Genomic DNA, 14,495 nt, shown 5'->3' with positions numbered 1-14,495 from the left:
TGAGAACTATGTGACACCCTTGAGGACTTCTTCCATGACAAGATCCCAGTCATCTATAAAAACTTCAAACTCCAACCAATGCCGCCGACAGCTTCATCCTGCTCACGCCCATGTACACTAACCTCTAACACCTGCTCACCCATTGAGACCCTCTCACAACTCAAGCCACAATCTCTATTATGAACTCTGTGCACTCTGGAGCATCCTCAGACTCATGTCCCCACCACGTCTTCAACCTCAGTAGCAAGACAATTGACAACAACCTCAAGAAAGTCCTGAACACCTTCATCACCTTGCACTCCTACCTGAGAACTGGAAACACGCAAAGTGTAGGCCCTCCTGAAGAAACCATCCAATGACGCTGTAGATTCGAAGAACTATCAGCCCTGCTCCTCTTTCCTGGAAAGGTTCTCAAGAAGGCAATCAACTAGCAACTCGCTGAACACCTGGAACACAATAGACTCCTGGACCTCTCACAATCCAGACTTCAAGCCAACCACAGCACCAAAACAGCCCTGATTGCAGCCACCGACGACATCATGGACCCTCTGGACTGAGGCGAAACAGCAGCTCTCACTTTTCTGGACCTGTCAGCAATCTTATCTTGATCAACAGACTCCACCACATCTCAATCTAGGGAGACTTCGTCAAGTGGGTCACCTTCTATCTCACTGGAAAATACCGAGAGAATCTGTCACCCACCGTTCACCTTGAAACTTAAGAAGATCTTCTGTGGTGTCCATAAGAACCATCCCTCAGCCCCACCGTCTTCATCACTTACATGACCCCCTTGGCCAACACCATCAGATCAAATGAACTCAATATCAACTCCTCTGCCAACAACACCCAGATAATTTTTCTGCTGTCAGAAGAACCCTCCACTTTCAGAGCCAACTTCCACATTTGTATGATGAAGGTTGTTGGCTGGATGAAGACCAACTGTCTCAAGCTCAACTCAGACAAGAGAGAAGTCCTCATCTTTGGCAACAACACCTCACCATGGAATGATGCTTGGTGGCCTGCTGTACTCGGCCCATACTCACCCCCACCGACCATGCCTGCAACCTTTGCATCATCTTGAACAGCAATCTATCTATAAAAAAACAGGTAAAGTCAGTCTCATCCGCTTGCTTCCACAGCTTCTGCATGCTCCACAAGATCTTCTGGTGTTTCCCAGTTAACACCAGAAGAACTGTCACACAGGAACTTGTCACCAGCAGGCTGGCCTATGGGAGCACACTGTATGCAGGACTCACTGCCTGCTTCCAGAAGAGACTTCAGACAATACAAAACTCATCTGCACATCTCATCATTCACCTCTCCAGATGGACCCATATCATTCAGACGAGATGCCAGCTCAAGATGTTTACCCACACACACAAAGCCCTGCACAATCAAGAACCAGCATACATCAACAAACACTTGGCCTTCTAAAAACTGACCAGACACCTACGATCCACCTCCCTGCTTCTCGCAGACCCCCCCAAATCCGTCAAAGGAACAGTGGTGGTTGCTTCTTTGCACACCTGGCAGCCGAAGTGTTGAACAACCTTCCCTTCACTTCAGAACTGCCTCATTGCTCTAGCAATTCAGGAGAGAACTCAAGACATGGCTGTTCGAATGAACAGATCACAACAAAATAGCAATGTCAGCACCTTGAGACCCCCAATGGTGTTTAGCCACACTTTATAAATCCTTGATTGATTGAAGAAACTCTTATGTTTATTAGAATTCATTAAATGATGCTAAATGACAGTCAAATACAAGAAACCATATAGAATACCCCTAAGTCCATCCTTTAAATTGCAATATATACACTTAATATAAAGTTAAATTGAATGTTTCTTGCCTTAACTCTAGCATCCTTCCTTAAGTTTAAGTATTTTATATTGATGATTTAAAATTAATTACATGAATTTATACACCTAGATCCTAACCTTAATCCGACCTCTAATCTTAACCAATTTTAAATCTTGAATTACTCATAGAAAAATGAATGAAATTAATTTCAATCTGTTTTCATATAGCTATAATGCTGTGATTACTTACCTGCAATTCCATTACTCCAATTTCATTTATGCTGCACTAACACTGGCAATAGCGCACATTTCATGGTAGACCCCTTTCTGCTCACACTGGAGTTGGTGTGCACCCTGAATATCGAATCAACAACCGAATCAACAATATCAATGGGGCAGAATATTGTAAATAAAATATGGACAGGTAAGTCTAGGTTTCCATTACCTAACTCCACTTATATTTACCAACGCAGTACATATATCTTTGAGATAGATAGAAGTGGAGTTAGGAATAGGGAATCTATATTTTCCTATATCCACTTACATTTAATGTTTTGGCCCCATATGCTGTGCTCAAGATTAGTATGCCACAATATTGCTAGTATCAATATTCAATAGTATAATCACGGGGGACCACCTACTTTGCAGAATCGGTGCGGATGGCACGCATTCCTTCCATGGTCCTGTCCAGACAACCCAGACTTCACTCCCCGGGATCTAATCGTCAGGATCCTGCTTAATCTCTCTCTAATCTCTCTTATCTTCCTCATAGGACTTCACTGGTCTTGTTCAGTAGACATACCCTAGACACTCTCCTTTTCACAGGGTGTACTGGCAGGTAGGCAGACTCTAGGCTCTCTTGTACTCACAGGGGTGCTCTGATCTTGGTAGGCAGACAGAGGGCTGCTGGTCCACACTGAACACAAGGGGTCTTGACTCCCTGGGTGATGTTCCCTCACCCAGCAGAGAGAATGACGTACCTTGGTGCCCAGTTGTAGTTCCCTCAGCAAAATAGTATTTGCAATCTCCTCTCTCTTGATGAGACAGTGTTGTTTAAGACGTATGGGACACATGCTCCCACCTCTATAGTGCAAATCCAGAAGTATCTGTGATTTAGTGTCAGGCCTTGGAAACTTATGTTGGGGGTATTAGCTCTTTTGAAGTGCTCCCTCCTGTGCACTGCCCTTTGTCAAAGGGACCATCTGTCTGCCACTACAGTAGTGTCTGTAATTATGAGTGACCCATAACACAAGCCATGGGAGGAACCAAGACCAATACCTGGCTGTCAGCCAACCCTGAAATATTAGCCATATAGGTTCAAGGGGCTAAGTCTTTCTTTCCTTTCAGATTCCCTGTTAGTGCCAAACTTATTAGTCCATCATATTCCTGACAATGAGCCCTCAACCCACTGACCAGTAACTCTTCTTAGAATCAAAGAGAGCTTTAATGTGCAGATCACATTGTCTGCTCACCCTTTCAGTGTGAGTGACCATACAAGTACTCTGGAGTATTGTCAATACATATCTCCTGTCTCGGTGTTACAGTCCTCACCTCTCCAGCCTCTGCAGGCCCTGTGTTTCCAAAATGAAGCTAAGGGTTTCCATGTTATGTATCATTCAGAGGCATACACATGCAAACCAGCATGCACAAGCAAGTATCATGCGCTGTCTCTGCATGCACACACAAGTATAACACGCTATCTGGTGCTGCAGTCAATACATGCAGGCCAAGAAAGAGTGAAATACACAGCCACAGAACCTTACATGAGTGTGCAAGTATGCCCCACACCTTTTAAATAGGTAGAAAGGCCTGTGCACATTACTGATTCTACTGAAAACAAACAATGGATATGCTGTGAACACTGTGCTTGTGAAGTATACAAAGAAGTGATGGATGTAATACTTGAATTAATCTCAGCTACTGGTAATCATGAGGGCCACTTCCTAGTCATCATTATTTTACCCAGTTTCAACGCAGCTGTAAGCAAATCAGTCCTGACCCAGCTCCAGTGGGTTCAGCCCAGCCCAATCTGCCTGGCCTGTTCCTCTCTGATCCAGATCACAAGCAGCCAAAAGGCCAGTTCTGCCCTCATTAGGGCTCATCAGCCAGTTATTGCTTGGCTCCAGTGGCACAGTGTGCACAGAACCCACATTTAGCCATACCGTCACAATTAAGTATACAAAAAGTCATAGATAGAATGTGGCTCACTCCTGTGGGCAAGGTCATGTCTCATTCAAAACCTCTCCGCATCCCCTACTCACTTCTACTTAGGCCCCTCTATTTTAGTAGTGACTATCCCCTTTTCCCGGCCGCTCCGTCTGGTCCCGCCCACATTGACTGCTAAATAGTAAACTTACATGTGTGAGGATTTCCCAATGGAAGATAGGAGAGGGGAAGGTCTAGAGTTACACTTGTGGCTTTGTGAATAGCATTTTGTAGTAGTACTATTGAAGTATTACTAAACATACTACGAAATGCTGTTTGAAAATAGACTTCTTCAATGTTCCATAACCCACAAGGTACCATTAAATAAGAAAAGATTCTGACAGTAAAGATTCGGGGAAACTATGAGCCAAGAGAAGGATTAAGCTGGACTCTTGCTATGGTGGGAACCATTATGTGTTAAACAGAAGCAGTCTTTGCTCCACCACCAACCAGTGTAGCTCTCTGTAAATGTAAGATTTAATGTTGACGTGCCACACGCAGGGAAAACATATGCATGAAGCTCTCCAGAAAGTAAAGGGAGAGCCTGTTTCAATAACATAGTGCACAAAATCTTGCTCTGTAAACTGCATATATTTATTCATCCACACAAACGCTTATGATAGAGGCCAGCAAGATAGCTAATATCGATCAAAATATAGAAAGTTCAGAGGCCCTTCCAGTATTAACTTCAATTCTGTTCTTTTGGGCATCTTCTGTAATCAGCTGTAATTACTCTCAAGAAACATTGAACAGATTGCTCCTAATGGGACTTGGGGCCTGATTTAGATCTTAGCTGACGGGTTACTCTGTCAGAACGGTGATGGATAACCTGCCCGCTGAAATATAAATGCCATAGGAAATAATGGGATTTATATTTCAGCGGACGGGATATCCGTCACCGTTGTGACGGAGTCATCAGTCTACCAAAACCTAATCAGGCCCTTGATATCAAACAAGTGGACTGCATCTAGGTTCTGTAGTAACGTGTGAAACAGAGCTCTCCACACATAAGCAAGAGAAAGATGTGGCACCTAGGCAGACTCATGGATGGTGAGTTAACACCACCAACAATAGGTAAATAAAGCTGGTAAAGGGCCAGCTGAAGTGGCATCATGTTAGTACTGAAAACCGCTTATCGATGGTGGGATGGGTCAGTAAATAGGTGATAGTGTAAGGTGATTCTAAGGCAAATGGAAGGTCCAATAAGGCTCAGGATAGTGGGCTTGTGAAATGAGGATCAATGAGAGCTTGCACCAGATCCACAAAGGCATTTCAGAAGAGGACAGGATGGACTGTGACAGAGTGTACTGCAAGCAAGGCTGACCCCTTCTTACCTTGCTAAATAGAGGGTGTTCCAACCCATCAAAGAGGTTTGCTGTGATTTAAGGAAAACCCCAGAGATCCTGATATGAACACAGAAGAAAATGGCAGACCGAGCACAAGCTGGGAAGCAACTTTTTGAGTGTGAGGGCTTTTCCATACGAAGAAGAAAATGAAATTCAGTAAACCGAAATATAACAGACACATAACAAAAAAAAATTGAAGATGACAAATTATAAAATGGCTCTGATAATTGCAGACTGCAACTGTACTTAAGTTACCATCCTACAGTAAGAAACGTGGCCATGGGCATTTCTGGTATGCACATGCTTGGGAGCATATCAGACTGCAACATTTAGCTGTGGGTCTCTGGTTTTCTGTTCAGTGTGATATGGAGACTCATGGGAGGGACGTAAAAGGGAAGCTCATGATGTATAGTGTTGTATTAGTGAGCAGGCAGAAGAATCAGATTTGAAACATAAGAACTAATGTGATGTTTAAGATTGACTGAGAAAACAGCCTTATGGAGAATACTAGTGTCTCATGGTGCTGAAATCAGCAAACTTTGAAATACAAGTGCATTCCAATTAATAGACAACCATCAACATAGGACTACATTGACATTCCTGAGACATCTCTTTTTGGCAGGGTAAATATTTGCTCATCACTCAAAAAATATAAGCTATCCAGAGAAATACTTCCAGACACAAGGAGGTATGCCAAATACACAATATACATGATAGGTTGCGCTGGTTGAGTGAGCTGTGATCTAGAGTCATAATGGTGAAAGGCAAATTATGCCATGAATGCCACAGGCAAGCACAGAACACATTTGCACATCAAAGTCCAAACGGAGATGCAGACCTACTGATGGGAGGAGAAACACTGGAAGTAATTGCAGACTCAAGAATCAATCAATCAATCAATCAAGGAATTTGTAAAGCGCACTACATATCCGTGAGGTTCTCAAGGCGATGGGAGGGGGGGGGGGACCTGCTACTGATCAAAACGCCAGGGTTCTGGAGCAAAAGATTTACCTCATCAATGGGGATGGATTGTATCAGACTGAAATTGAGAAATGTAGCAGAAAGGACAAAAGTAACAGAAGTGGCAATTGAAAAGTCACAAAGGATTTAACAGAAATTCATATAAGTATAAGAAATTTGAAGAAACTGCATCTGATGATGATGCTACAAGGCGAAAGGCAGATCATGCTGTAACAACTTGTGCTTACTGGGTTTCCCTGTTAAAGCAGAAGGTCCATCTGCTGAATTGTTTCTAAAACAGTGGATCTTTGAAGCTTTAAAACCCAAGAAATTGTCCAAACTGTTCTCTATTGATACGAACCATTGTGCACTGGCACCCCATCCTAGAGCTATTTCTCCCAGGAGGCCAGCTTCACTCAATATTTTAATTTGTTAGACAAAGATGTGATATACAAATAACCAAGGAATTACACAGAGTATGATGGTCTATAGATTGAAATCATACAGTTAGTTCAATGTCTAATTAAATCCCCTGAGGCAGAATAATGAAATCTTTGCACAAATGGATGAAAAACATGTTGCTGCATTCTTCTAAATTCGGAGTGCCCAGAGGTGGCGGGTCACATTTCTATATAACTAGAGGAGACCTATTAGGACTGCCTACAGGGCTAGGAGACGAGAAACCTCAACAATCCTGTAGAGATACACATAATAAAGAGAAAGATAGGTCTGATGTAGGAAGTGACCTAGTTTGGTAGAGAGGGAGGAGATCCTGGGTGACAACAATATATGGCAGAAGGGATGGTTGATGGTTGATGGTATGAAAAAGGTTTTATCGCTGAAAAACATGCTCTAGCTCAAGAAGAAGTGAAAAGGCGATATTCCATACCAATATTCTGTAGAGGAAGGTTGAAAAACTGTCCTACAGCCCCCACCAGGACCGCCACCGACAGCCATGCGGTGGCGGTCCTTACGCCATCCGACAGCGATTTTACCATGCCACATCACGATGGCGGGGGAATCGCTTTCGGACCGCGGCGGACACAAAGACCGTCCGCCACGGAACCGCCACGGGCAATCGTTCTGATTGCCTAGCAGAGCGGTGTGCATCCATAAAATGGTGGCTGCCTAGCAGGCACCATCTGCCAAATTATGATGGGGTTTCCAGCCAGCCTCTCTGTGGCGGTTCTATCGCCATTGAAGGGCTGGTGGAGATTGGTTTTGGGGGCCCGTTGCTGGCCCCCCTTGTGTCTGGGGGTGGTGTGGGTGCACTGGGTGGGGGGTTCACTGCACCAAGTGGCAGGCACAGTGTGGTGCCTGCCACATAGTGCAGTAAAATGCACAAAATGCTATTTTAACATTGCGGCGGGTATGCTGTCAGCAGCCCCCCGCAAGGTTAAAGTGCTAGATCTGACCGCCATGGGGGCAGTTGCATCGTAATCGGGTGTGTAGGACCACCGCATGTATTGCTGGCGATGGCGGACGGACTTCAGTCCTTCCACCATCGTAATCGGCCCCTCAGTGAGGGAGCAGCTATGCAAAAACCATCCCAGAGAGAAGAAAATAGGATGCAGATTGTAGAATACAGTTGTCATATTAGAAGTGAGGTAGGGCGATGAAGTACACAAAAAGAGTATCCGATAATGTTAGATTTCAGTTTATGTTAGGACTCTGACTGGTTTTGTCAGTGGGCACCTCGTTGGTGTGTTCATGAAGCCCTCACCCACCAACCTAGTTAGTGGCATACTTCACCATCGGGCCCACCCAGTAACACCTAGCGTGTCCAGGGTGTGCTGCGACGCCTGATTACAGCGGAGCTGGTATATTGCTGAGAGTGCAGTGTAGGGTGCGTTTGTGGAGTGACAGTTAAAACGGCTTGGCGGAGGTCCCAATACCCGAGGGTAAATTACACTTTAATAATTGGGCCGCCGTCAGCGGTTAAAAATAAGGCTGGGGGATGTTAAGGTGGTGAGTTACGACCTCCTACATCCAAACGTGGGTCGACATGTTTCAGCCAGTGCCTTAAATATCGGGCTTTCCTCAGGACCTAAATAAAAGAGTGATGGTGAATACTACAAAAGTGGGTTCGTGTAATACAGACTATGTGTTACACTCGCTAAGGTGTTTTTCTAGGTGTGAGAGGGGAATTCCCTTCTCAAGCATACCTAAACACACAACGTAAAGGACATGGACAAAACATATAAGTAAAAGAGAGTCATATTAGCATATATTGCAAAGACATACATATCGTGATTGCCGGGTCTATAGTGCATGGTGAGTAGACTATAGTTGGCTAAGGTGTAAGGTGTAATGGTACTGGTGGTACCATTAGGGTGAGAATCACACTCTATTAGGTGTGGTGTGGCTAAAACACCCTCAGAGCAGCTCCTACAGAGCACTTACAACTGTGCCCATCTATGTGCCCCCTACCGCTCATATGGCGCTATTAATCCGCCTGATGCCACCCTGCTTCTTTACCAAATACCTAAACAGCAACACCCCAGCACCCTGGTACACCCTCCTTCTCCCTGTAGATACGGGCCTATGAACGCCCAACATCACTCGCAGTATGAATTACCAACACGCTAATTCATGTCCAGGACATCTTACGTTACCGCGCATGCCCAACATTAACCTTCCTGAGCATGCGCGTATTCCTGCACTGACCGTGCATGTGCTACAATCCCTCATAAATGTAAATGTAAATGTCATGGTACTTATAGAGCGCACTGTCACCAGACGGTCACCTTGCGGTGTCGCCTATTCGGTTTCCTGGCGCGGATACTCATACCGCTGTGGAACCCCTCCTGGCTTTCCCTGTGAAGTGTCCACTCCTGGGCACCCCCAGGGTGAAGTCAGGCATCCTTAGCGCTGTTGGGGCCGGTGTGGAGGCTAAGCAAGCTATTGCCCAGAGTTGCAGCGTGGGGCCCGTGATTCGAATAGGCACCGAGGCGATAATTAACAGATCCGAGGAAATTGAGCCCGAGACCCCGCCGAGGCGGGAATCGAACCCTGCATCAGGGTCTGCCGTTCTAACCATTGAGCCACACTCCTCATAGCGACACACAGCGCGCATGCGCATTGAACGCTCCACGCTTGGCCAGTCTTTCCACCCTTGCTCTCCCGACACAGGTGAAACCAGTCTGCTCATTTAGGAATGTATAAAAACAAGCCGCAAACCCAAGTGCATTTCACCGGAATGCGAAGACGGCACAAGAGGTACTCGGCAGGCTCTGTCCAGTAAACCTGAGAGTATGACGATTACCACGACCATGGGTAAGCGCTTTTTCCTCCCATACAGGTCTCCTAACTCCAGTGGCCAATTTTCTCCTAATGGGGTCATCCCCTTGCCGCTTCTCTCCTGGAAGCATCTACAGCTAAAACCTAGCGTACAAACATATTACTTACGCATAATCGCACTATTTGCCACCCAAGTGTGATATCCGTGTTTAGCCACACCATACCTAATAGAGTGTGATTCTCACCCTAATGGTACCACCAGTACCATTACACCTTAGCCGACTATAGTCTACTCACCATGCACTATAGACCCGGCAATCACGATATGTATGACTTTGCAATATATGCTAATATGACTCGCTTTTACTTATATATTTTGTCCATGTCCTTTACGTTGTATGTTTAGGTATGCTTGAGAAGGGAATTCCCCTCTCACACCTAGAAAAACACCTTAGCTAGTGTCACACATAGTCTGTATTACACGAACCCACTTTTGTAGTATGCACCCTCACTCTTTTATTTAGGTCCTGAGGAAAGCCCGATATTTAAGGCACTGGCTGAAACATGTCGACCCACGTTTGGATGTAGGAGGTCGTAACTCACCACCTTAACATCCCCCAGCCTTATTTTTAACCGCTGACGGCGGCCCAATTATTAAAGTGTAATTTACCCTCGGGTATTGGGACCTCCGCCAAGCCGTTTTAACTGTCACTCCACAAACGCACCCTACACTCTCAGCAATATACCAGCTCCACTGTAATCAGGCGTAGCAGCACACCCAGGACACGCTAGGTGTTACTGGGTGGGCCCGATGATGAAGCATGCCACCAACAGGCTGGTGGGTGAGGGCTTCATGAACACACCAAAGAGGTGCCCACTGACAAAACCAGTCAGAGTCCTAACATAAAAGTCATATTGAGCTAGTCTCCTTTGATGATACATATAAACCAACGGGGACACAGACTAGCTATATAGTCCTCTCTCTCTCTCTTGATACGTCTAGATTCCAGTTTATGCTATTCAAGTATTTACACATGTGACTATAAAAGTCATGAAAAACAAATTAGCATCTTTGCTACTCCAACAAACTTATTAAAACTGAGGCAATACGAAACATGGACGATGGATGGGACATTTTTAATATGTTCTAAACCATTTTACCAACTCTGTAGTATCCATGGAGAATTTCACAACAATAACATACCTTTCATCTATGCATTATTACCTAATAAACTAAATAAATTCTTACCCTCAAAACATTTTCATTGATTTTGGACAAGCAAAGATACAAACCATTCTTAAAGTTTTCGCCCACACAAATAGCCATTTTGCATATAAAATAAAAAAAATCATAGCTCTAGCCTACATCCCCATCACTGAAGTAGCAAATCACTATAACATATTAATAGATTAGCTCCCCTAATTGATTATTTTGAAGATACATGGGTAGAAAGACTACACAGAACTGGACACACACGTCAACCAAAATTCCACATTCCATGTTGGAGTGTGTGCGACAGTACCCGAGCCCAGCAAGCCAAGCTAACACCGCAGTAGAAGGATGGCATAATGACTTTCTGTCCACAATAGGAAGAAGTCAACTGACCCTTCACAAACTACTTGAAGCTATACAAAAAGGACAGAGTTATCAGAAACTTAGACTATACCAATCCATAACACAACTGTGCCCTAAACTAATTAAACAAACAAAAACAATGCATGAACATTTACAATGCAAAGTTAGACGCAATCCAAATACTAAAGGACTAGAATACCTAGAAATAATAGCAAAATCTATACTCTAAATAAAAGGTGTAACCAACAAATAAAATATCAGGTGAAATATAAACTTGGAAACGGTTTTGCAATCAAAGTTCATGATTAGTTCTGTTTGCTCAGATTCAATAAAACTATTGTATATCTCATGTCAGCATCATCAGGAGCAGGTGAAGGAGACAATAACCACGGAGATGCAGAAGGAACTGGCCACTGTGGTTCGTGTGCTGACACCACTGACACCAAAGTACCCAGTGGCACGGATGGAGATAGGAGTGCCGCGGAGGCTGCCAGCTCCACAACATCCTCTTCGGAGGCTTTCACAAGTGACCTCTCCTAGTGGTAGCAGACCTGACAGGACCTCTGCCTCCTGCATCCTTGTCCACCACCCAGAGTACTACCTCCACCCTCCCTCTTGCTCTCCCCAGTTGACCAAACCTGTCCCCCTAAAAGGGGTCTTCTTTGCTGCAGGCACCTTACCCCCTGTGCCTGTCCCCCCGGCTACGCTGAGTGAGGAGGCTATTGGCGATTCAGGTGCTTAGCTGCCATATTCAACAAATGGTAGCATACCTGGAAAGCATTGACACTGTTATGCCTGACCTACAGAGGCTTTTTCAAGGTCTAGCCTCCTAACTGACCACAGCTTCCCAAACCTCCCAACCTTATGACGCCTTTGCTGCCCCCTTATCCATCCCAATTTGCTATTCCCAGATCTGTCCCAAGCACACTTATACCTAAGCTTGCATCCACTCAAACAGACACATGTAGTGCACCCACAGAAACAGACACACCCCAAAAAAACACAGGCACACAACCAAACATACAGGGACCACACCCACCACTATGCCCACATGCACTACCACCAGCATACCCCCAGATACCGTACCCACCACCACACATGCATGTACCACCCATACCACCAGTACAGACACCACAGTCACCACCATACCCACATGCACCACCAACAACAGCATACCCACAGACACCACCCCTACTGCCACACCCACATGTACCACCACAAGCACACCCACAGACACCGCACCTACAGCCAGCCACACCCACATGCGCCACCACAATCACACCCTCTAACACTTGACCCACCACCACACCTACACCCACATGCACCACCATATCCACATGCACCACAGCCACACCCAGCACCTTCATGGCATACCCATCCACACACACACGCACATTAGCATCCACAGCCATAAAACACAAAGGCCCACACTCACCCAAACAACAGACAGCTAGAAAGAATGACATACCCAATGTGCATGACATTTACCAGATCTACAGGCCCCTGCAACCTTAACAGACGCATGCACATTGGCCACGGTCCCTCCCTCTACCTCCCAAACCCAACTAGCTGTCAAACATTCTACCTATATTCCTCATGAGAGTTTGTTGTTTGCCCTTGCCTCAACCCCTTCCAAGACCAACCCACACCTCTCAAAAGCAAAGCTACCTCTTCTCCACCCCAACCCATCCCTTCCACATTCCAACCAACCGCTCCCAATACAGAAACCACCCCTAATAAAACCAAAATTACCCCTCCCAAATGCAAGCCCCCCTCCTTAACCCAAAACACCCCTCCCGGACTCCACTCCCAAGTCAGATCTTTGATGTGCTTGCTCTGCTCACTAGATGCCCCTTCCTGAGGAGGTTCCCCTTGGCAGGGAATTAGGAGGCACCTTTTGTGCCACCGCACAACAGTGCACAGGACTTTGGCACATTATGGACTGCAATTTGGCTGTGAAACAATATTGAGAGACTTATCTCATTGTTTGCAGTTAATCCATTATTTTGAGTTCCCCAAATTAGTCCTGGTATTAATTTTCCTTTCCAATTGTTTCATTCCAAGCAATGTTTTTGACTAAAATATGAAGTACTTATTTTTCCTTAGCATGATGGCAGGTAATTCAACAATTTTCTTTAATGGCTACTTTGGTAAGTACGTACATTGGTTAACATAGTATGTGGTGGTCATATGGTTGTAGGTGTAGATATTCATCATAGTAATGGCCACTTGAACCAACTAATTGATGTTTAAATTTTTTTGGGGATGTGTTACTACAAGTGTGGTTTCACCTTGATTACTAATCAGTGAGAGGACATAAGCATTACACCTTATGAGATAGTGTGACTATGGAAACTGGATACAGTACAGGATTTGCAGTAGACAAGGCTAAATGTTACATGGATGTATATGGTGAATACTTCAAATCTGGAGCTGATATTGATTTTATTGGTCATTTATACGGTAAAGGTTAAACCTTGTCTAGTGCAAGTTCTACATCATGTTACATTTAGGCCTTGGTGGTGAACTCCAGGCCGTTCGCGGAGTTTGCGGAGTTTTCTGCACTCCACGGAGCTTAGGGAGTTCAGAAAACTCCGCTTCGCGATGTGCAGAGGAGTTTTTCACCCGCTCGCGATCGCAAACGGAAAGTTTGCGATTGCGAACAGTAGGTTTGCGATGGCAACCAGTAAGTTCGCGAGGGGGCGAGCTGCTGCTCGGGTAGAATTTCTAACTGAGCGGCAGGAACACCAGTACAAACTGCAGTTTGCATTGTACTCTGCCACTCGCGGAAGTTTTTATGTAACTTCACGGAGTTCTGCGTGGAAAAACTCTGCAAACTACGCCCAGGCCTAGTTACATTGCACTTATCCCACTGACGTGTGTTGCATATGTTTGCAATGTGACAATTTTCTGAATTTATTTCAACACACCTGTATGGTGGCTTTTTGATTTTTGACTTGATATCCTTTTTTGTGCAAGTGTAAATCTTTTTGAAGACAGCTTGCACCAAATTTATAAATACAATATAATCATACAGGTATATTTCTTTCAATTAAGTAAACGTCAACGTTACAGACAAATGCATTGCACATTGGTATTCTAGTGCTTGTAAGAGAGACAAGTCCAGTACAAAGTCAAAAGATAACAGGTAAAAGTGCAGATTAACAAGATTCCATTCACAATGGTGTTGATTTGTTTATTGTCAAGCAGCAGCACTTGGAAGATTGGGTCCATGGAGGAAAAGGAAGTGTGAACGTGAGAAAAGTGAGCTTTTGTCTTACATCCCTTCCAAACCGCTAACTCAGGTGTGGAGGTTTTACCGCTCCACTCATGTCGGCAGGTAGGCACATCATGATTAGCCTGGTGGAC

This window comes from Lissotriton helveticus, chromosome 10 (genome assembly GCF_964261635.1).
Source record: "Lissotriton helveticus chromosome 10, aLisHel1.1, whole genome shotgun sequence".
NCBI classification, from domain to species: Eukaryota; Metazoa; Chordata; class Amphibia; order Caudata; family Salamandridae; genus Lissotriton; species Lissotriton helveticus.
This window is presented reverse-complemented; position numbering follows the sequence as displayed.